Source organism: Cydia strobilella, chromosome 9 (genome assembly GCF_947568885.1).
Source record: "Cydia strobilella chromosome 9, ilCydStro3.1, whole genome shotgun sequence".
Taxonomy (NCBI): domain Eukaryota; kingdom Metazoa; phylum Arthropoda; class Insecta; order Lepidoptera; family Tortricidae; genus Cydia; species Cydia strobilella.
Window position 1 is genome coordinate 13476668 of NC_086049.1, and position 26375 is coordinate 13503042.

Sequence of the window (26375 nt, forward strand, 5' to 3'; positions counted from 1 at the left end):
CCCCAAATTTTTGGTCCGTTTGGTTACGGTTTTCTATACAACCTTTTATGAATGAAACAAAACGGACAAAAATAAAATTTGGATAAAATTTTGGGGACACTTTTTTTCTCGTAGGACTATTAGGAGCGAAAGAGCTCGTGATTTTGAGTGGAAAAAATATAAATTTTCCAAAATCTTAAATGCAAGATGGGTACAACTTTAAATAAAAATGCCCAATCATGTATGTACCTATGTAACTTCCATTGATAATCTGAAAAAGAAAGTGCCATTTATAATACAACATCCTATAAAAATGATGCTTCAGCCAGATGTCATCAGATGAGATGATGATGTGATGAAATGAGATGTGTTCAGATGTCGTGCGTTACAGTCCCAACCTCTTATGATACAATTATGCTAATTGAAAATCTATCTTAATACAAACAGAATAAAGTGCACATTGTGAACTAAACGTCATATGAGATGAGATTTGGGAAGTATGGAAGTTGAGGTGAAATCGATTTTGAATGCATTCTATTGCCTAGGATTATTGGCAATAAAAATAAAAGCGTGTCAGATTATGGAAAGTCAGGTGGACACGTCTTGATAGGAATTTACGCGGATTTATAAGAGGCTTAACATACAGTCGGTAATTATTTAATGGCAGTCGTTAAAAGGGATTTGCAAGCTTAACTATATTTGTACGTACAGGTTGATTATTTATACGTATTACAGTTATTTCTATAAACGAAGAAATTCCGGATGAATGATTTTATGGAGGAATTATCCCGCTTACCTACATCTAACTTTAAAGTTCAGAAATTATCTATATAATTCCTTCTATGCTATATATAATAACACATATGTGTTATTTTATAGCTGCCATAGAAGGACTTATGTACCTGAAGTATGACAATTTAAGGCAATATCATACACAGTCTGTTTTGCTATAAATAAGTCCTGGATGGGTTTAGTATAAAATAAAACTGATTTTTGTGTAGTCGGAATTTTTAAGGTCTCCGAACGTTATTAACAGCTCTTCTTACAATTTCATAATCTTAAAAAATAATAATTATAACACGTTACATAAACAACGTATGGACATGTACTCCGCCGCCCTAAAGACCATATGGTACGAGTTGCCCTGAACATACGACGGCGCCCCACCTGGTTGACGACGGTCCAGAAGGACCTGAAAGAGATAGGAGTAGGCAACACCGTAGCCCAAAACCGGGAAAAGTGGAAAAGGCAGACAAGGAGAGCCGACCCCAGATAGAATAAATGATAAGGCTTAGGACAAGAAGAAGATGTTAAGAGCCAGCAAGAGGCGCTACAAGATATCAAAATGATATTTATTCGTGAATTAGAATACCGCCGGGCTACTCGGGCTAGCACATGATCGGCTCGAGTATCTCGTCTCTCGAGCCGATCATAGACTACCCGTCCCCATTTAATTCATACGGTTAGTAAAAGACGGGTAGTCTATCTCGTGGCGAGATACTGTAGCGACAATCATGTGCTAGGCCTACAGAAATATATACATATGTAGCCTTAAGAGCCTGGTAACGATTTTAGAGCAAAAATGTAAAATTGATAGATTTATTCGTTGAAATAATATACCTATAATATACTTATACCTTTTGTTAAATAATATCTAAATAACAAGTATTGGTTTCTATAAGCACGTCTTCTCATCTTGCTTTTTAATAACGCGCGAGCGTGCGTCACCGGTAATATATGACGAGAAGGGGCAGTAAAAATTAATCAAAAAATTATGGTGGTAAATTATACAAAATGTTAAATGATGATACAAACAGTTTCAGCAGAATGTTTTGCAGATTGTTTAATAATCAAAATTATGTTGAAATTAAGTCGATTCTCAGAGAAATTGTCACTTGTTTTGAAGTAATTTCTGGAGAAAATTTGATTTCGTCTAACTTTCATTTACACTACTTCAAAGTCATAATAACAAAAATGTAGTCTATTAAAGGTGGAGTACAGGATGTGTGTTCGTAATTACCATTTTTAGCAGTCCAAACTTTACGAAATGTACAAATAAGACCGACAAAATCAGTGCTTTACGCGCGTTTACCTAAACGTCCATCAGAAGAAATCTGTTTAACAAAAAAAAACTATTAAACGGCAAGATGAGAAGACGTGCTAATAGAAACCAGTAGCTACTTGTTGTACGACACTGCGTAGGAGAGTAGTACATTGCTTTCTTTCGTTGCGGCTCTGTACATTTGTTCATATTTAGAAAGCATTGTATTACGCAGCAAACCGGAGCATATTAGGCCAATTCGGATATCCATTATGATGTCAAAATAATGATGTTATTTGTTATCATTTGCCCGTGTGTGTTGGTCGCTCTAATACATGTACGAAAAAGTACGAGCTAAATGCATGCGCTAATAGTAACAAAATTACATCCTTTTGAATTAATTTTTAACAAGCAGAAACGTCTGCGATCGATGCTATTAAGAGTATTAAGCTTCAAAATATTTATCAGTACGGTTTTTACTCACTATTATTTTTAGTCGCTTTTGGCGGACTGCCCCGCGCCCCCCGCCCCCGCCCCATCAGCGCGTGCGCAACGAGCGACGAGGCGGGCGGCGCGGGCAGTGCACGACGAACAACCGCCGCGGACACTCGTGCCTGAGGATGGATTCCCAAAGAATCCGAAACATGTTGCCAAAAGCGACTAAAAATAATAGTGAGTAAAAACCGTACTGATAAATATTTTGAAATATGTCTCACGATAGTTTAAGTGCGATTAGTATTAAGCTTAGAATAAATTTAAGTGGAAAAATTACTGCCTTGGGTGAGACTTGAACTCACGGCCACCAAGACCTCATCCATAGTCAGCAAATCCTTTTGATATCAAAATATAAGTCGGAATTAGCCTCCAGTTCGCTTACGCCTGCAGTGTACTCTGGTCTTAACATTAAGTCGCGTGAGTAGTAGCCGTGTAACCATCGTTGCAGGGCCCTAACCTAACAACGTCCGACAGGGAAAGCTTACACAATTTAAATGTAAATATGCCCATTACACGATTCACCGCCTGCCCCGGCCGTGGCAGGATTAATGTCACAATTATAGGATTTTAATTATGGAACACGCAATTTATAATTAGAACTAGTTATAGATGCCATAACTGTTAAATAGGTTATTGGTAGCTGGAGCGAACGTTGGGTGCTACCCGACTATGGCACTAAGGCAAAAGAAAGAATTACTTTTTGACCGTTGGCGAAGGTCTCCGTTTTGACTCGCGTATTTTGCTTTTGTATCTACAGGTCGAGATTCTTAAGCGATTCTCGTGAATTTTTGTGACCAGATTCTATGATTAAATATATATTTTTGTCGATCCAGTTTTTGGATTTTTTTCAAAATACAGAATTTGGCATAAAGGACGTATCTAAGCGCCAATAGCGTCTATGGCTCTTAAGATCATTCTGAGTTTTGTGATAACGATTCAACGAAGTAAGTAAGACTTATGTTTTTCACTTACATTTTCTAAGCTTAACGCGAGGTCTACGGCTTACAGAGCCACTAGTAGTATTTGTAGTCCGTGTGATGTATGATTATAAATTGAAATAGATATTATACACTAAAGAAAAAGTGACCAAGTCCACCGGTGGCCGAGGCGGGAATCGAACCCGCGTCTTCAGCTTACGCGGCTAACGTTCTGACAACTGGACCACTCGGCCACGGTTGTACCCGTCTCAAATTCTCTAGTGTATGCTATCTTTGAAAGGCTATTAGGCCCCTTTGACCCTCTAAGGGCGAGCAGTACGCGATATGCGTACGTGCGTGTATGATTATGATCGTTTCACTGTAGCGTCAAAACACTGAGACAATTTTGATAATAAATGAGGTATCGATCGATTTGTTTCAACATTTAAAGATCACACAAAAAACTATAAAGTTAAGTATTAATAAAAGCATAGAGTAACTTATACTAGAGCGGTACTGTCATAGTAAATTTTGTAACCCCAGTCCCCTGCCATCTGTCGACACACTTTAAAACTAAAAATGAAGATTTATAAAAATACGATAAAATGTATTTAAATATAGATAAATGATTTTTTTATTTGCATTAATTATTTTTATGATATTGACCCATGTTCTGTCACTGATATGCGTTAAAATTGTTAAATAACAAACGAAACCGTCAACGCCATCTATACGACAGTTGGCCAAAACTAGTAGCGCCCTCTGAACGAGAATCAAATTTTCTTGATTTTGGAGGCACGTTATTTTCCTTAGACTGTATCCATCTATTACGGAGTTATATCTATCTTTGATAAAAGTTTGTGTATGTACCTAGTAACATCCTACTAGTTATATAAAGAGGCCACATTCTCGTCGTAGCTAATGTATGTTCCTGCAATTAACAAATGCATTTGCATTCATCTCGTGCCTATTAAAACAAAAGGTTCTTATCTCGGTTGACAATAAACTATAACTACCATAAGTGCAATTAAAACCACCCTAATCAACCAACAAAGTGGCAACCTTTGCTTGAAAAGTCACATTTTATGATACACCATACAGATTTGAAGTCATATGCATATCAACTGATTTTAACAATAAAATCGGCAGTCATAGACATATATATTACTTCGTAAAACTGGCGTTACGAGCACTATGAATGGGGCCGATACATTGGATCAAAATCGCATTTAGTTACACCAGCGCGCTCAGTCGTGTGGCCAATTGCGCAGTGGAAAGGCGTCACCATTGGTGTAAACAATTGCATACAATTCCGACTGAACACCGACGCCTTTTCACCGCGCAATTGGCCACACGACCGAGCGCGCTGGTGTAACTAAATGCGATTTTGACTCCAATGTATCGGCCCCATTCGTAGTGCTCGTAAGGCCGGTCTTTACGAAGTAATGTCTATGTCGGCAGTATATTTTATTGCCAGGTAGTTACATCCCGTTTATGTCCAACTTATAACAGCTTACTTTTCACACTTAGATTTAGATACTTACGCGAATAATAAGGGTACGAAAGGTTTATGTCAGACATAAATGTGTGCTAGTTCGTATCAAAGATAGATATAACTCCGTAATAGATAGATACAGTCTAAGGAAAAAACGTGCCACGAAAATCAAGAAAATTTGATGCTCGTTCAGAGGGCGCTACTAGTTTTGGCCTACAGTCGTATAGATGGCGTTGACGGTTTCGTTTGTTATTTAACAATTTTAACGCATATCAGTGAAAGCACATGGGTCAAAATCATAAAAATAATTAATGCAAATAAAAAAAACATTTATCTATATTTAAATACATTCTATCGTATTTTTATAAATCTTAATTTTTAGTTTTAAAGTGTGTCGACAGATGGCAGTGAATTTACTGGGGTTACAAAATTTACTATGACAGTACCGCTCTAGTATAAGTTACTCTATGTTCGTATGTAACACTTTAAAGGTATGTTCACACATTAGTGAATATCACTATTTAGCTATACTAAATATATATATATATATAATTTGGGGTATGCGTTATGGTATTTAGTGGTACCTACACACCATACCGTTTTTCCACTTTTAATTGGTATCTGCTTGATACAAAAAAAATGGTACATCAAAACCCCGGTGACCCACATCACATATATCCATCTCATTCCACCGCTGTACGCCATGTAGGTTTTACATATGATATACTACCGCTCAAAGGTATTTTCCCAGCCAGATTTAATATTGACAATTAGTTTTAGATATATAAGCAAATAATGGCTATTGTGCTACATTACACACCTCAATCGCAAGAGCGTTGAGTATGTTTTATAGACGCTCCATCGCATTCGATTATTTTCCTGGCTTTAACTCTTTTTCACTCTTTTTAGGGTTCCGTACCCAAAGGGTAAAAACGGGACCCTATTACTAAGACTCCGCTGTATGTCTGTCTGTCTGTCCGTCTGTCACCCAGGCTGTATTATCTCACGAACCGTGATAGCTAAACAGTTGAAAATTTTACAGATGATGTATTTCTATTGCCGCTATAATAACAAATACTAAAAACAGAATAAAATAAATATTTAAATGGGGCTCCCATACAACAAACGTGTTTTTTTTGCCGTTTTTTTGCGTAATGGTACGGAACCCTTCGTGCGCGAGCCCGACTCGCACTTGGCCGGTTTTTTTCGTTTTGTAACAGACAGCCCGTAATAAGCTTTCGTTAAAATCACCGTTAAACCTGGTTGGGCAAATACTTCTGAGCGTATAGCTTGAAAACGCACCGGTGTAGACAACCGCTTAGATCTATCCGACACGTGTCAATGCACAAACTACAAAATGGACTCACCAATGCTTCCGCATTGCACGTCTATTTTTAAACGAACCGAACAGTTAAAATATACACGGACCGTTGCCTAACTCCCTTGCCATTGTACCGCACTAATGGGTACTGTATAAGATTTATGGATATCCTATCTGAATGGATTACCTGTTGCGGTGTACACGTACAGATTACATTAAAGCGGTAGATACTACACACGTTTTCAAGTTCTTATTACCGTACGGTGTCTATTGATCCACAGCCATTCTCTCTTCTTCCTCGCGTTATCCCGGCATTTTGTCACAGCTCATGGTAGCCTGGGGTCCGCTTGACAACTAATCCCAAGAATTGACGTAAGCACTAGTTGTTACGAAAGCGACTGCCATCTGACCTTCCAACCCGCAGGGGAAAATAAGGCCTTATTGGGATTAGTCCGGTTTCCTCACGATGTTTTCCTTCACCGAAAAGCAACTGGTAAATATCAAAATGATATTTTGTACATAAGTTCCGAAAAACTCATTGGTACGAGCCGGGGTTTGAACCCGCGACCTCCAGCCACGATCCACAGCCATTATTTTCTCGATTTCTAGCACTCCACTGCAGGCGGTGCCTAAACTCTTATTTGTGTAACATGGGTTTACAATGTGTAGTTTCTTGTAAGTACTTTAGTTAACTCATAAGTAACACAGTAAGTGTATTCATAAACACACTACAAGCCTGAGCTTTTAATCGTTTGTCTTAATCTGTCATTCAGTTTATTCAATTTCATTGGAAATAAACATTTGAGTTTCAGTTTTGAGGTTGGTTATTAACCAATCGTCATTGAAATACTGAAAGAATATTTGAATAGAACCAAAATTGTCTTAGTATCTAGTAGGACTATAAGCGCCACTTGCACCATTCACTAACCCGGGGTTAACCGGTGAAACCTGGAGTTACCAAGGTTGCCAGTACAATTTGACACTGGGTTAATGTTAACCGGTTAACCCCGGGTTAGTGGGATGATGCAAAATGAAAGTGGCGCTAACTGTCATAGGTAAGTTGCAATTGTTTCGCTGAGTTAATTGTAAGGCCAGTTTTACAATATTGGTATATGAAGCTATTATATACATATTTAAAGTAGCCGAATTTACGCATACCAACTATGCCTTAATTTCCTTAAATGTACATAGCCAAACAGAATTTAAAAAATATCCTGCAGAAATATTAAAAGGTATTTATGGGTCAAACACATTTTAGAAAAAGGTTACTTCTGTAGACAATATAATAAAAGTTAACGACTCTGGGACATAAGTATATATATCCCGTTTTTCTTATTTGAGTCTCAAGTACTGAAAAAATGTACACCGCCAGTAAGGGTGCAGCAGGGTAAAATTAGCTTTAGATTCGATTAACTTTGCGATGTCTACAGGAAAGACGCGAACAAGTTAAACATACTATAAAATGTGTATAACCCCCTATAGAGGATTTTCCCTTTTTTCGTTCGACAGTGCCGTATCTCTTCCCGTATCATTTAATCTTTGCTACAGGTGTTATATGCGGTTCGATCTGTACGCGTTCGAGCTCAGAATCACTACTAATGCGCGCTAGTATTAAATGCGTAAGTTAGTTAGTTTCTTTGAACTTAGAATATAAACCTGTCTCCTCCAATACTTGTCTACAAGATGGACTCGAATTCAAGAAAATTATCTAGTTGGTAGCTCTCGGTAGCAGTTTGTTTAACCCTCATGCCTTTTCGAACTAGTTGCTACGCTACTGGTTCAATTTTGGAATTTTTCGCTTGCTCGCGTATCAATATTGAGGAGTTAAACAACAACATTTCCCCCTTGTAAAACATTTCTTTGTGGTTGGAAGAACATTGTGTTAACAGAGAAATCAAAAGGGCGTATTACTGCAATATTCTGCCACCAGAGTGCAGCACTAGCCCATTTAGTAAACAATAGAGTAACTTATATATACTGTACCTTTAACAGGTTTTTGACAAATTTTCAGAGATAATAAAATATGACATTGATGCACCAAGGCGGTTTGTTTACAGAGAACCTACCGAGAAACGGTAATCCGAAATTTCGCTATCTGCCTCTTTATCGCTCGAATATGCAAGAGTGACAGAGATGTTAGATAACGAAATTTAGATTTTCTAGTTTTGCGATAGACCCTCAGATTGTGGTAGTGGCGCCCCCTGCGCAGAGTTTCGCGTAATTATTCGGAAGGATTATAGACAGACGTTATCAAATTGTAATGTAGGTAGTCCTTTGAAAAAACTTGTGAAGTTAGCTCGTTTTTAGGGCTGGTCTTAGCCTTGCGCAAGCATTTAGGTTTATAAGGAGCCCACTGATTATCAGTCCGCCGGACGATATCAGCCTGTCAGTTAGAACAAAAATTTGACAGTTCCGAACAACTGACAGGCCGATATCGTCCGGCGGACTGGTAATCAGTGGGCCTCTTTTATTTGTAGGTAACATTCTATCAAGAGGCCCTATACATAGAGCCAGTTCAAAGAAGAATGTATTTCAATCAATATTGGCTGCTTAATTCCGTTATTCAACCTCTTGTTTATGCACATCACGATGTTGTCTCTTTTGACTTTACGTGACGGGAATGAGACAGATATATATACGCTCCTGTAACATACTGATGAGATGGGTCTGTACGTCTGTGTCGGATCGTGTAATTACCAAACGTTACCGTCTTGTCGTCGTTTTGTTGCCAGAATTTATGGCTAAATTTTGGTATTCACTTAGATAACTAGGTAGCGACGTTCAAATGTGTCCGTCAGCAGAGCGGTCTTAGGGAAGACCGAGGTGAGTTGTGACAGAGAAGACACGTGACATTGTAGTTACCTATATTTTTGGAACCTAACTGTTAGCGAGCTCGCAACACTGCGCGATTGTTAGCAGAGTTCCGAACAACTGACAGGCCGATATCGTCCGGCCGACTGATAGTCGGTGGGCCCCTTTCACAACGACGGATCTAAAGGTTCCCTGGCCCTGACCAAAAAGTCGGACAACTCATATAAAAAGAATGTATTCGTAAACATGCAACTGTTAAAAAATGACAAGTTAGCAACGCCTTGCAAAGTTAATAAAGTCTATAAACGTACCATAAAACACGAGTAGGTAAATACTAAAGTACGATTCATGACAGTTTTCAAACAACATACCTACTTACACCGTGCACCGGCGCCCCCCGGGGCGTTACATCGCCGACCTAGACCAGGAGTCAGCGTTAAGATTAATATCTCTGTTAGACTATGAAATAATGCGACCACATTTTGAATTGGCAGTTGGCGCGTAATCTAAGATTAGATAGCAGTTTATATGCATTTATAACTGGGTTGGAACAAATGTTTACTGTTTAGATCAAACATTTGAAGGTCTAAAACTGCGACTAGATTTATTGATCTCAAGTGCGGTTCACTATGGTTCTGAACTTGTAGTAGTAATTAGTGGGTTTTGGTTGTCACCTGACGTTACATTTCTGGTTACTAGTTGGCATAGGTACTTAGCAACTAGAAATGTATAATGGAATTCGTGAAGACAGGTATATTTATATGTGGCAACATTTGATTAAAAGTCAGATACCGCGTTCAATTACTCCAAGCATTGGCTTTAAAATTACATTCCCATTGAACCAAATTCGAAAAGCAATAGCTACAAATTATAAGTCCGATACGCAATTGATTCTAAGACAGCAGCGCGATGTACGAATGGTCGATGTACTGAATCACTGCGATTATCTTATTTATAGTTATAAGAGTACAGTTGGTGGTCCGATAGAATAATGTCCGATTATCGATAAAGATCATGTGTGAGGTGAAACAGTGAAACTGAAAAGTGGGGTAGCTATAATATTGTGTCATGTTTAAGATTAGTGAAGAAATTGAGACAATAAAATGCAGTTTTAAGTTAGAGTTGCTCAAAAAGTGGTCATTTATGTGACTGTTTAGCGTTCGCAAAGTTGGCTTTTGCGAACTATTCAATTTTATTTTATTTATTTCTGTTCTTAATCCATACGTTCACACCAAAGAGTTTCGATTTTAATAACAAAACTTCCGTGAGACACAGACATATTAAATATATTAATAACGGGTCACTCACGTATTTTAAGTCGAAAACGCTCGACATGTTTCACTCCGTACCGAGTAGCGTCATCAGGAGCGCGTCATCAGGAGCTTGCGTCGACGGTGACGGACCGGCGCAGACTTCGGGCCGCAGCCCTCCGCGCCCGATGACTCGGCGCGGGCGCCGGTGGCGGCAGGGGGGGGCGAGAAACTACCCTCGTATTTTTTTAAAAATGAAATAGGAGGCAAACGAGCAGACGGATCACCGCGAAGCGATTACCGCCGCCCATGGACACCCGCAACACAAGAGGGGTTGTGTGTGAGGGGTCGTTTACGGCATTATTGTCAAATGATGGGTTGCACACAACACTCACTACGTCATTCGCTAATGGTTCGTCCACACTGTCCACCGACGTAGTACCCAAAACAGTTTTCCAGCTCGGAGGCACTGACCAACCACAATCACGGTTAAAATTCGGATGACGACTAATTTCGATAGCCTCCCGTACTTTTCGCTGAATTATCGAAACGTATATAGTGAGTCGAATCCGAATCCAATACGTGTTCCGTCACCGCAGAACCCCGGCTATCCCTGTTCTTCATACTACGTATGTGCTCGGACAATCTGGTGGAAATGTCTGGTGGACAATCTGGTGGAAACATGTCGAGCGTTTTCGACTTAAAATACGTGAGTGACCCGTTATTAATATATTTAATAAAGAGTTTGGATGTTTAAAAGCCTTATTTTTTTTGCCATTCGACATTTATTACATACAAAAAACATTATTACATACAAAAAACATTATTACACAATAATATACAAGTTAATATTGATATATCAAATATCAAACATGCGCAATCGCAAGATTGGTGAAGTTGAGATGTGAACCTAAATGTTAATTATGTTTTAAACAAGTTTTAAAAATCCCTAAAGTTGCAGATTCGCAAGTTTGCTATGGAGGCGACGATTGGCTTAACGGGAGGGATTATCATTACCACGTTGGCTGTTGGTTGGGTTTTCATTACCACGTTGGTTGGGTTTTCATTCAAAATTTAATAGAGGTAAGGCGAGATGAGTGAAACTTTATTATTTACTTTTTTGGGCAAGAAAAAATTTCTTAAAGTATCTATTAACTGTTTATTTTCCCTTTGTGTTTCTCTTGCCATATAGTTTCTATTACTCCACCCTCCACCTAACGTTGTTTCACAATAATGTATCTTAAATTGTAAATGTTGTATTTTTTGTATAAAATGAGTCATTGTAATTAATTTTAGCAATGTATAAAAATTTATCATCGCAAAATATAAAAATGTACAATTTAGTGCTGAATTGACAATATCAGACAGATTCAAGGGAAAATTCATAACCGTACCTAGGTGTATATTGTAAGTACATATCTAATATCTGTTTTATTTCGCAAATGTATTAAAAAACATCGTTTATTATTTACTGTTTATTCGCCTATGGCTCATAAAAGACACCTCAGGACTCGTACATAATTACACACTATTTGCACACTTGCAATAAAATGTACTATTTTATAGTTACGAGTATGTAGTGTATTATTATAGTCTGACTGAGGTAGGCCGAGGCCTAATTATTTTTTCTTGTCGCGTGAATTTTACGCAATCGTGTAGTTGACTAGGTATACAGTTCGACACTTAAAAAAAATTATTTAGTTCATATTTTGTTAGTAATATTTAAACTAGGGAACCTATAAACTAAGTGTTATTCTAATCTGTCTAAGTGGTGTATGTAAGTGGTAGTCTTAAACTGGTTACAGATGGATAAAAACATATTGTAGAAGACGTATAGTATGAAGGATGTTTTTAATGATAATTTCTCTGTATGACCTATATTTATTTTTTATGTGTGATGGCATACATATGTGATAGTACATTACTACAGAGGCTGGAAAGTAAGGAGTTGCCGGCCGAATGCATATAGACTGCGGATAGTTATGAGAATGTGTATTTGTGCAGTTAAATTTGCAATTTTAAATTATTGGAATTTGTTAATAATGTTTTATTTATTGTTTTTCTTTTGTAGATTTAGTGGTAGTAAGTGATCCAGCCTATAAAGCCGATGGTCCCGGGTTCGAATCCTGGTAAGGGTATTTATTTGTGTGAAGATATGAGTATTTATTTATATAAATACCTATGTATATCGTCGCCTAGTACCCATAGTACAAGCTTTGCTTAGTTTGGGGCTTGGTCAATCTGTGTAATGTAAGATTGTCCCCAAAATATATAAATATATAAAACGCGGTTCTTCATGAAATTTATAAAAAAGGTTTACATAGATTCAGCCTTATTAGTTGGACGCAGTTTAGGTGCTAAGGTACAGTGACCGTTTAATGTACATTTCCTTGTACAAAAAAAAATTCTTACATTCTTACATTTTGTAAATACCCACAAAAGACTATAGTTACGTTCGCGATCTAAACACTCCCGCGCAACGGTTCCGGACAAAACAATCCTATCAGACTTTATTGTTTAGCTGCAAGCGTGCTGTACAAAACCAATTTCTTTGGAAACTGTTTCCTCATTGTAATTCTCGTGACTTCCAATAACTGGCCATCTTACAATCATCTTGTTCCAGATGAAGACAGGTATTTTAAAAGCCAAGATAATTTAGGAAAGTCAATTTTCTTAATTTATCTGACCTGCGTTTTGTGCGGTGCGGTCAATCTTAAAAAATGTATAAGTAGGTATAATACCTAGAGTTACAGTATACCGATCTTGATATCACACGCAGTGTGTTATTTTAAATGTCAAACTTCTCTGAAATTTATGAAATAAAACTATGAAAACGGATTATATCGCGTATATTGAATTTATAATACATCCCGACGTTTCGAACCCTTTACAGCGTTCGTGGTCAATGACTGAGGAAAAACTACAAAGTGCAAAAATACCCACATACTAAAAATAATGAACCATCATAGACTATAAACTTTAAGGCTGGTTGTACATGCAAAATCAGTTCATAAGGCTAGTTATATAATACAACTATTCCATATTTTGTTAGTAATACTTATTTCTATGAAATTATGACATATGAATAACACATGCACTGCGTGTTCTATCAAAATCGTTGCAGACTTTTCTTGGTCTAACGTCTAACTCTATATATATATAGGTAGTATGTGTGAAGTAGTAAGTTCATAACTACTTGCATATTCTCTTCGTAGATATGGGTATGGGTCATATACTCTGGCACGCCAGCTTTGTCAGAAGAAAAAGGCGCGAAATTTAAAATTTGTATGGGAGAACAACTTGAATATCGATTTTTTCTACTGACAAAGTTGGCTTGCCAGAGTATTATAATTATATACACAGAATAACAAAATAATGTCTAGTCTGTTGTTCCTATTCTACTTATTTATTTAATTAATCGCGTTAGATCCGTTAATGACATTAATTAAATATAATTTGATTTGTTCCCTAGTTGTAAGCTTAGTAGGTTAACTGGAAAAGACCAAAGGGATAAATTCGCATTTCTGCTTAACTTTTTCTGATTGTAAGTTACTTCTACGAGTATTATGTGTTTATGTATAATAATGAGTTTACAACTACGCTTTTATATGTATAGCTTATACTTTTTTTTATTAAGCAAAATAATAGGCCATAAAGGCACTTTTACACGTCAACATGGAATTTACATACAAGCAAAAAAACACATCAATAATTATAAAATCCATCTAACTGCAAATATCAATTCAAATTAAAGAATTACAAGAACTAAAATATTATATATAGTAAATCAAATTATTCTTAGAGATGTATAGGGTCTCCAAGAGTCAAAATCCCGTATAATTAAAACATTCATTAAGAAAAAAAACACATTGCGTAAGAGTACCTAATTTAATTGAGATGTATATTGGCACTCAAGCTTTCCGGCATATAATAAGTTATTTCCTTTCCTTGAAAGCCACCTATGCAACGTAATTATTCCCTCTTCAGAAGAAGAGTTTATAATTTAAACTGACTTTTATTGCACAGAAACTGCACTCAAGATGCACCCATAATATTTGAAATAGTTAAAGGACAATGGGCGGAGGTCTTAGAGCTGGCATGAAATTATGATAAATTGAGTTATTAGCTTTTAGACTTTTGCTTGAGTAAATTGTACAATTTAAATGATTACTACCGGCTTTTGGTATTAAACCTCCTCTTGATTTTCTTTGTAGTCCTGGAAGAGCAGTGCCTAGCCAAGATGCCAATCGTTCGCTCCGTAGCGAACAAAACGGTAATCTCTCTCCATCACTTACATATTAGTGCGACAGAGTGCGAAATATACAAAAGACAAAATACTGTTGATAAGATCATAGTTGTCCTTAAAAATTGCGAGATTAATGAAGGTAAATTGGACTGTTTAGATTATCTCCAATTTTTATTGAACTCCAATTTACGATGTAAAGTGTGATGGGCTCCCGTCCCGGTATCCGTGCTACAAGCCAACCCGTGCGTCCACGAGAACGGGGCCCCGGCGACGGGTACACGAAACCCGGACGCGACCGCGAATCCTAATCGCGAATCTTATTATATTCTATTCTATTCTAATGTGTACCTACTCGAGTACAGGGACAGTTACCTACACCTAAGTGTTAACTGACCTAGTACCCGCGTACACGATTTCACGTAAATTTATTTTCTTTCTATCGCTATAAACTTCAAAGCATCTTTAAATTACGCAATGACATCTAGACCTTATAAATTTATCTTATTTATATCCCTAGTAGTGTTCGTTTTGTTATCAAGACAGTAGGCAATAGGCATGAAACACCTATAGCGATTTACATAAGAAGGTTAATCACAAATTCCAGAAATTTATGTTTGTTTCTAATTTATACTTTAATGCTAAGTGAAATAGCTGATTTTCGAACGGTAAAGAAATGAATTATGATTTTGCATAAGATATGTATATGTCTATTTGCAGAATGAAAATTATTAAGCTGTTTATATCGTAGTTTATAAAGTTGACTAAGTTAGCTCACGCTGCAATTTATGCAGGATGAAATGTGCAATATATCAGGAATGACAAGAACGAAAAAACAATACGTGTCAAGCCTTATATTGCAAATTATAATTTCAAAAAGTACATTGGATGACCTCAAGACTGCTTGAAATTATTATGTCAATGTAGGTAGGTAAATATTAGATTTTGTAAAACTTCATGTGTTAGAAAAGTAGGTATACAAACTGGTCAAGTTACCTCATGCAATCAACCTTTACATATAGGTCAAACACACTTCAGAAAAAGATCTCTTCTGTGGGCTATATAATTAAAGTTAACGATTCTCGTACATATTGTGTACATTACTTTTTTCTTTATTCGAGTGTCAAGTACTGAAAAAAAAATAACCCAGATGTAAGGGCACAGCGTAAAAATTAGCTTTTGATTCTCATAACTTTGCGATGTCTATAGGAATGACGCGAACGAGATAACTTACAATGTGTATGACCCATAGAAATAACGTTTTATTATTTGTTATATTTTTAAACTGTCACCCTCGTATTACTGATTACATATACAATGTAATAAATTGAATAATGCAAGAGCTGTAGAAGATAATGTTGGATTTACGAAGCGGCATGGGAATCTCATTATTTCTTTGTTTATTTGCATCAAGTCAAGGTGAATTATAAATGATAATTATGGAAGAAATTTTAACACGTAGAATAGAAGATTTTCAGCAACGGAAAGGAATAAAGAAAACAATATACCTTACCTACTTCGTTTATTTAGCATTAGAAAAAGGGTAAACTAAATAAATCTTGATGTATCTTTTTATTTAAAAACAACCGGCCAAGTGCGAGTCGGACTGGCGTTCCAAGGGTTCCGTACATTACACAATTTTCAACAATGTATTTTTAAGTGGAACGTGAGAGTGAAATGTCTTTAAAAAAACCCGTAGGGTTCGAATCAAAAACTAAGTAATTAAGTCCGACTTACGCATGACTGCACATTTCTAATAGGTTTTCCTGTCTTCTGTAGGTATTTTATTATAAAATACTAGTTTGTGTATTTTATCAAAATGTTATACGTAGTTTGGGAGATAAAGGGGGGGGGGAATGGTAATTTTTGGCTATTTTCTTAAATAACTCCAATTTTAAAATAACTAAATATATATATTTGAAACCCTCACAATGAGCTCTTTCATTTGATTTAAACGCGTGCGGTTACAATTTGCTACAGGGCTGTAACAGGGCAGTCGTGTTATAATTTGACTATTATGATAATTGAAAAATCATGCTTTTATAACATATACCTGTATTATTTGTATCTACATTATGTACATGGCAATATATTTTATAACAAGCAAATTTGAATGAAGGTGCTGGTTAATAGATTTAGATTTATTTATTTCATAATATTAAATTACATTATAAATTATTTTAAGCTAATCTATACGAATTTATATTATGATCGTCAACTATTATATACAAATGTCAATACAGATAAAAATTATCATCAAATATCAATAGCAAAATAAATTCATCACAAAGTCAAATAAATATTGGGAAATAAGTAGGTATACAATCACAAATAATAGCATGGTTACGAAAAATATGTCAATATGCCTACTTATACCTAGGTATCTCGTAATAATACTGGAAAAGTAAATTACTCTCTATATATAAACTCATATATTATAGGTATGTAATGTATATATACATCGATAGTTCTGGTTCTGCATTAGCTAGATCCTTCCCCATTTGTAGTAGTTTAGATTTAATTGCATAGAGTATGTTCAATAGAAAATTAAATCGAATATTCCTATAATTATATTGGGTTTCTCGAATTAACACAATTAAAAATATGAAAAACGGATTATTTTACTCACAATTCGTTTGTAAGATGGCTACAATTCCATATATCGTCTCAAATACACCTGAAACAGAAAGAAATTACCATTCATTTCATATCCACTACTTTGCTATTATTTGGCTATAATAAATAAACGAATTTTCGCACTTAATGGGCGTTGTGTACCTACTACTAAACTAGTCTCGAGTTTTCATTACACTGGTACGGCCAACAGCTGGCCTCTCCCAAGCTAATAAAATACTCGAGAACTACGTTTGAGAATGCCATTCATCTTTTAATCCCTAGAGATGGGCATACCGAGAAATTGCTAAATATCTCGCGTCTATGCAAGTTTTATAAAAAGGCATGATAAAATTCTCGCCCGCTATGTCTTCTTTAAAACTCGAAGACTATTCTATTTTAATCGCAAGTTGTCAACTGTAAACCGCCCATGACCGTTTTTATATCACTTGTCCAAGATGCCAGTGACAGTCTTTGAATTATTGAGACAGGATGTTAACTTTAGCTGTACCATATACGAGTTGACACTTGACATTTACGTTATGGACTGCGTGAACTCGATCACATTTCCTCTCTATCGCACCAATACAACAGTGTGAGCGAGATGGACTGCGATCGAGTTTACGCAGTCGCTAGATTAAACGTTAAGTATTAACTGATGGTACGGCTACCTGTGATTTTATCAAATTATTGTGGATATGTCAATATCTGACTGATAAAGAATGAAGTTTGTTTTCCAAATATAAAAAGTCTGTATGACTGTTTTTTTTAAACTAGGTACCTAAAACCTGTACTGAGATTTTACATAAAAAAAACAATACAAAAATAATTAACGAGTTTGCCAGTTTACCTAATTCATAATTAGCTAAGTATAAGTTAATCAAGCATTTTTATGACTTCTTAAAATACACCCTATATTTCAATTATAACTTTCGCGTTTTGAATATGTAGCTTCCGTCCGCTGCATATTAATTATTAAGTTTATATGAATCATTTAAATTAATCTAGAATATAAACCCGGAAATTAACACTTAATCTGGTACAAAATTTTCTTAAGAGAAACATGATGATGATGAAGAAAAGTGGATACTGAGATATATGTAGGATACATGTAATCCAGGGGAAAATGGGGACTACGTTTGTACGGAGAAACGGTCGTCCTCTATCCTCTTAAATACATAGAAAACATCCAAAATTCAGGAACAAATGTCCGTGATGAATACACAAATAAATGCTTTTACCAGGAATTAAACCCGGGACATAAAATAATCCCGGGAGGATAATAAGAAACAAATGCAGAATGAAATACGGCAAAGTGAATATGCACCATCAAGGTAGGTGGTGCCTGGCAATCACATCACTATTTAGAGGCAAACCAAACTGACGACCGGGGTCGTAAAACTTCTCATTCACGCTCGCGTGGTCGAAGGTAGGGTGAGAGAGATAGAGATATGACCCCAGTTGTCAGTTTGGTTTGCGTCTACTATAGTCCTTCTTAGAAAACGTTTAATTTTAATTAGAAAACTCTAATGGGTTACGACGTTTACGTGCTACACTAGGCTTTGACTAGACTGATTACTGCCTAAGGAAGTACGACAACCGCATAATGGCGCCTGAGGTTTTACTTTTATGTAATAATGCCTTTTTAATACTATACTTACTTAACAAGAATTGCTTACCGAGAATTTATATTTTTCGCAATAACAGCAAGTTTTATTAACCAATAAGTTTAATATATATATTCTTTATTTAGTCAAGATATAAAACTTTAAAAGTGAATATAAGTATTTAGAGTGAAATATGTTTCTAACGGGTCTCTATTGTTTCCCATAAAGTTTTAAGTCATAATGTATTGTTTGTCCACATTTTCGTTAGTCATAATTTGGTTTTTCTCAGAAACGCGTAACTTTTCAGGATTGCCATAAAACAAACCTAACCTAACCTATTTATAGGATAACCTTAAGAAAATCCTGAAAAGTTAACGGTTTCTGAATGATGACTAATGATAATCTGACAATCATTACATTATGACTTTCAATAATTATGTAATTATGTCAAACAAAGGGACCCCGTTTCGAACCCTTTTTTGCCCGACTAAGGAAGGATTTTGATTATTATTTAGTGTATGAATGTGCGTCTGTCTGTTTAGTTTTTGGCATGACCTGCAGCCCAAATGGCAAAGAGACATATTTGAGCACCTATTTGAGTACATATGTGTTGTTAAAAATAAGAATAATTTATTTTCAAGAATATGTATGTACAAAGGTGTCCTTATAAATAGTGAGTAACAATATTCAGCCATTTGGCATGCAAATATGTTGTTAGAATTGTTGTAGTTGCAGCAGTATTTATGAGTCCGTGATCAATTCGTTTTTATATTATATCAACTATAAGTACTAATTTAAAAATACATAAAACAAAATCAACAAATTCTAACGGCTTGGACTCTACAATTGGAATGGGTTCTGAAAATTAGTATTATGGCCATAATTAACATTGTAATCAGATCACATTAAAAACTTACTTTCATGCCGGCTTTCTAGGCTTCAACCAAGGCTACAAAAAGACTACTTTCACCTTGTTACTAATTCTAATTTGGAATACTAAGCGACGTCTAATGAGGTTTTACCTTTTTTGAACAGAAGGTGTCTGTCCACAGATTCTAATATCAAATAATGAGTAAATGAAGGAGTGAATAAATTTTCTCACATGAAAATCACAAAAACCGGCACTACGATAAAATACACGTTCACTAGCTGTCTATCATATTGAAGTTCAATACTAGCGACACCTGTCGGCCGACTGTAGAACATCACTCGTAGTCCTTTAGCGCCAATATTTAAATTGATATTGCTGGTGTGTCATCTTATCTGACTATGTCATCTTAAAGAGAACTCCCTGGCTAATTAATCATAACACAATCAATCATAAGTACCCATTATTAAATATTGGAAACTTAGGTTGTAAAACAATCATGATCAATTTTTCATCGTTTATCGGTGTCGATAAAAACACCCTGTCAAACATTTTAGTGTGACAAAAATGCATTTCTTATCCACGACTATAAAATAAAACCGTAAACATAACTAACCCACAGCAATTTTCTCGAGTTGGGAGCAAAATGTAAAAATTATCCGCAAAATAGTCATAGAATTCAAAATTACTCACCTCAGAACCAATATAAGCAAGACCTTAGAATATATACAGCAATTACAAATATAAAGGCCAAGTTATACGAGAAACTATAAACGAGTCGATCATAACGACAACAATCAATGATTTACTGCAACCATTTCCGTATCATTATTACCACGATTTTCTCCGTACAAATAATAAGCATTAACAAAACAGCGGAGAATTAGTCAAATCAAATTACAGTCTCTTTGGCACGTGACTTTATTGAAATTTCTCTTTGAAAAGCATAATTTATGGTATTGTGAAACAAAGTTTCAAACTATTATGTGCATGCTTGCAATATTGCTTTCATTATAATTATAAAGAAATATACCTACAATTAAATTTGCACAAAGAGCCTACTTGTTTCTGATTCTACTTGATAAATTTACCGAACCTTGAGGGCTGATTTAGATAAGACCCTATTACTAAGACTCCGCTGTCCGTCCGTCCGTCTGTCTGTCTGTCAGTCAGTCTGTCTGTCTGACAGACGGACAGACAGATGGACAGCGAAGTATTAGTAAGAGGGTCCCGTTTTTACCCTTTGGGTACGGAACCCGAAAAAAAAAACAAAAAAAAAATTAAATTTGTATGGAACCCTCGGTGGGCGAGTTCGACTCGCACTTGGCCGGTTTAAACTGTAAGCTATTAATCCACATTTTATTCATACGCAGAACGGTACAATTAAATGAAACTATTTATTACATCTTTTTTTTTTTCAATGAAGCGTAATTATACGTTGGCCGGTTAAGGTTCGGAACAACTTAATAAAGTAGATCTCGAATTAACTTTTAAGCGAGATTATTACATTGAAATTGTAACGGCTTGGCATTAAGACGCTAAGTAGGCCCAAATGCCCTTGAGCGTCCGGGTGGAGCTAAGCTTTCTGCACCCGCACCACCCCGCTTACTGCGATCGTACGTGAATAAGATGCAGCCTATGCAATACAGGCAAAAGCGCGGGTGACGCTATACTCATAAATATTTTGTGTAATATTAATTAATTAACTGAGCTATGTTATATTTGTAGTACCTGTTAAAACATTTTTGTTAGTTAAAAAATACGCAACGCTGTAAAGGGTTCGAAACGTCGGGATGTATTATAAATTCAATATACGCGATATAATCCGTTTTCATAGTTTTATTTCATGAGTAACTATCGCGGTAACCGAAGACAATATTAGTTAAAAAATATTTTAATCGATTAAGCCGTTAAGTAGAAATCAGCAAAATTAACCGCAAAACGGCCTGTCATTTTTTTACGTTGAAATAATAAGTCTCGGGAAAAAAATCTGATGTTACATTTGTTGTACATAGAATGAAGATTCAATAAATTTTTTCATAAGTTTTTGTTGAAGAAATAAGCTCTAGAAAGTAACCGCTATCGGCCGAAAACGGCGCCTAGCGCCTTAATATAAATATAAAGTTTAAGGCTATGTCACAGAGCTGTATTGCGTGTCTTATCTCAGCCACACTTTATCTCTGTCTGGCAACTCACTTGCTCGTACTTATTTGCGTTGATACAATTCTACACCTCTGTTGTTATTGTCTTATTGTACAATAAGAATACAGCAACAAGAATATTGGTGAGCTTTTTTTTTTTTTTTTTTTCTTTACCTACAGTATTGTAGTCGGTGCGTTACATTTATTTTACCTAGAAAAGTGACAGGACGGTTTTAAGGATAGTTTGAAAGGTGAAATTGATTCACGATTTCATTCGATTCGATATGATCTAAATAGGTTTATAATCTAATTATATTCACTTGGCTCAGTATGGCAACGAATTATTAAAACATAATATTGTATATTTGTGATGGTTTTAAATCGAAATTTGAGATAGGTATTAGGTATAATTCCTAAATAATATTTTTGTTACACTGCTTTAATAAATTATAAATAATATTTTTAAGTAAAAAACACAGGCGGTAAGTACTTATTTTCAGTTAAACACGTACTTATCGTTACAATGAAAAACCGGCCAAGTGTGAGTCGGACTCGCGCACTAAGTGTTCCGTACCATTACGCAAAAAACGGCAAAAAAATCACGTTTGTTGTTTGGGAGCCCCACTTAAATATTTATTTTATTCTGTTTTTAGTGTTTGTTGTTATAGCGGCAACAGAAATACATGATCTGTGAAAATTTCAACTGTAGCTATCACGGTTAATGAGATACAGCCTGGTGACAGACGGACAGACAGACAGACAGACAGACAGCGGAGTCTTAATAATAGGGTCCCGTTTTTACCCTTTGGGTACGGAACCCTTACAACTAGGTATCTTCCGAAAGTAGCAAAAAAATACAGTAAATAAATGCACTTATTACTATAATGTAGTAATATCTATCTGACACCCCATGATGATGGTTTCCAAGAAAAAATTAATAAATGTAGCATAGCAGTAGTATACATTAAACAATAGCTTGGTAATCTGTAATCTCAATATCAACCCTACCATTATTATAAGCAAATAATCGCACATGCGCCCATCCCATTTCCCATCGCTTCGAGAACGTTTGGCTCTGATGGGCCTGTATCATAGATCATAGACCTCCAGACACCTAACAACTTCGTAGACGAGGATTATTTATACTGGTTAACGAAATAACGAAATTACAACATGTCCCTAAAAAATTATGTATTTTTCAGTTGAATGAATAAATGAAAATGTTCATTTCAGGCAACTAGTGGCCCATAAACTCATACATTAAAACTAGCATACATATTATAAAAATATATCTTCAAACTAAAGACTACACTACACTACAAATCACATTATGGTTGCGATGCATTACGCAACCCCGCAGTGTTAGGGAGTCGGCCGCGGAACCGCCGGAACTTGACTCCTTTCGGCCAAAACTCCTCCTTGGTGAAGGTCGCCATTAGACGTTCAGTCGGAACGCTCACCACAAACGAATTAAAATTCGCATTGTGTCGAAATTCCAACTTCACGACCAGGGACGAATCCGGTCTTTGTTTTCACATTGTCGTTTGTTTTGTTGAGTTACGAACATAAATAACATTACTTTTTTGTAACTCAGTGGAAGATTACGGTGAAATTACGCTTGTATTGTACTGAATAGGAAACTATCTATCCACCAAGTTTTATCGAAATCTGACGAAAAAAAATTCGACAACAAAACAAAAATCGGCCCTTCTACATGATAATATTCATGCAGCATATTTTCGGCGAGTTTTGTTTGAATCATATCGTCATTCAAACATAGGGTACTCAAAGTGACAGTGATGACGCTAGTTTCTCTGACTCGGCGAGCAATGGGAACGGGCAAGGTGCATTGAGACTTGAGAGTGAGGCGCCGATGGCTGCTCGATCACTAGACGATCATACGTATCATCATTCAAACGCATAGAGTAACGTGTTACAGATGGTTGTAATATAGCCAAACCAAATTGTCAGAAAATAAGAACAAAAAACTATACTCGTCCTTTTCTTTTGAGTGCTAGTACTAGTGTAAGACAAAGATATTATGATTATCTATGTCGATGTTTGAAATGAGACAGTCCTTTGACAAACTATAGTTAGTACACTTAGTGCAGATGTGCAAGTTACGGAAAATTTCAATAAAGTTGGAAAAATTCTCGAATATTTCACGGAAAAAAGGAAACGCTCTATTTGGAAATGAATTACAATTTCCATACAAACATGTAGTTTCCGAAATTATGCCATGTGAAAATTTCTTAATTCATTTCTTAATTATAATTTTGGAATGTTATCGAAAAAATTAAGATGTATGTAACTTGACTTGACCGTGACGTCACAGGTCTGTATTTCATATACATTTTATAGTGGTTAATCATTTTGATAGTTCGGAAAACGAAAATGATTTACTGTATCATTGTTTTTTTTTTTACTACACGCCTTTTGTTAACTTACAATGTATTTTCAGTTAAATAAATAAATAAATATTTTTAGCGTTGGCTGGCAACGGTATATCGGGAAGTTATTGGTATCCGATTGATACTGTACGTTAATAATTATTTTATAAGAAAATCTTCTCAAACATTACATTTATTCACAAAACTCAGCAAGAGACTTATTGCGACAAAACTAACTAATAACAGAAAACGTCCTGTATAAAAAAGTTAATAGTAACATCTTATTAAATGAACACCCATGACTAAAGAATAAAATACCATATCAGATGACAGACCGATCAGACCCGAGTTAGTCAATCAAACTTCAATTAACACTCGCGCCACGCCTCCGCCGCCTCTGAGCCGCGCTACTCTGCGCAGCAGGTTGCCAGGTGTAAAAATAGCCCAGTCAACGACCGGCCTTAGTGCGGCCTTCACCATGGCAATACCCACGGATCAACTAGCGTTGCAGATCATTTAGCCGCTAGATGGAGCATGTGAAGGTCGTGCATGCCACGCATTTGTTTATTATATAGAACGGCCTGCTAGCCTAGTCGGTAGTGATAATGACCCAGCCCACGACGTAGGAGGTCCCGGGTTCGAATCCTAGTAAGGGCATTTATTTGTGTACTTATCACAAATATTTGTTCCTATATTTGTTTGTTTGTATATTTAATAATATTTATATATGTATACCTGTGTATTATATTTATCGTCGTTCAGTACCCACAACACAAGATTATTTATTGAGCTTACTGTGGGACTAGGTCGATTTGTGTAAGATTGTCATTGTAATATTTATATTTATCATATGTGCGCGTAAGTTATGTAAATATGAATGTTAATTAAATTGAGCCTGGAGGATAAACATGATCTGTTAAAGAATAAAACGTTAGTCACAATGACGAAAATGCAACAGTTTCGGTAGCTTGTAGCGTTGTTGGTTATGAGTGCAAAATGCAAAAGCGCCTAAAAGTATATATCATGTTTTTGAGAAACCCCTCATCTCATAATACGAAGTCTAAGAAAGGTGATCTATGAGCAACGTAAACTTGGATACGATACGTTTGCACTTGAAAAAGAAAAGAAATTTATGTGATTGTTTTTGACGCCGACTTTTTTATACGACTTCTATGCAAATTGAAGGTCTAGGCTTTATTGCCAATAGCGTTCTATTTATAGTTAACCTACTTTAATTCTTGATTTATAGACCGAGATACCTTACAACTTATTTATTGTCATTTAACTAGAGAGTGGCGCTTGATAATAAAAATAGATTGCTAGTAATGGTTTTTAGGGTTCCGTACCTCAAAAGGAAAAAACGGAACCCTAATAGGATCAGTCTGTCTGTCAGTCTGTCACATCCAATTTTCTCCGAAACGACTGAACCAATTAAGTTGAAATTTAGTACACGGGCATGTAAACGTAAACAAATAAATTTTAAACATGGGGGCCACCTTTGGGGAATAAATGAGAAAATTAAAAAATAAAGTTATACAAACTATATCGTGTATATCAAATGAAAGAGCTCGTTGCGTAAATCTCTAATATATTTTATTTGAAATTTTAAAATAAATCGTTTAGAAGTGATTTAAGAAAATAGCCAAAACATGACAATCCCCCCAACCCTTTCCTCCGAAATTACCGGGTCTAAAAGTTTGAAAAAAATACACAAAATAGTTCTTTACCTACAGATGACAGGAAAACCTATAAGAGATGTGCAGTAAAGCGTGAGGCGGACTTAATTACTTAGTTTTTATTCATACCCCTACTGGTTTTTTAAAGACAATTTCACTGACATTTCACATAAAAAAAATACATTAAATAAAACTATGAAAACGGATTATATCGCGTATATTGAATTTATAATACATCCCGACGTTTCGAACTCTTTACAGCGTTCGTGGTCAACGGGTAACGGGTCCGTTTTCATAGTTTTATTTCATGAGTAACTATCGCGGTAACCGAAGACAATATTAAAAAATACATTGTTAGAAATTGTGTAATGTACGGAACCTTTGGAAGTCAGATGGAACGCGAGTCCGACTCGCACTTGCTTGTGCCTTCAAGGTGATGAAGGCTAAGTAGATTAAGATAATAAGAAGTATCTTGCATATCGGGTAACTTAATACCTACATATTCTGCTAATACAGTCAGCAAATCAT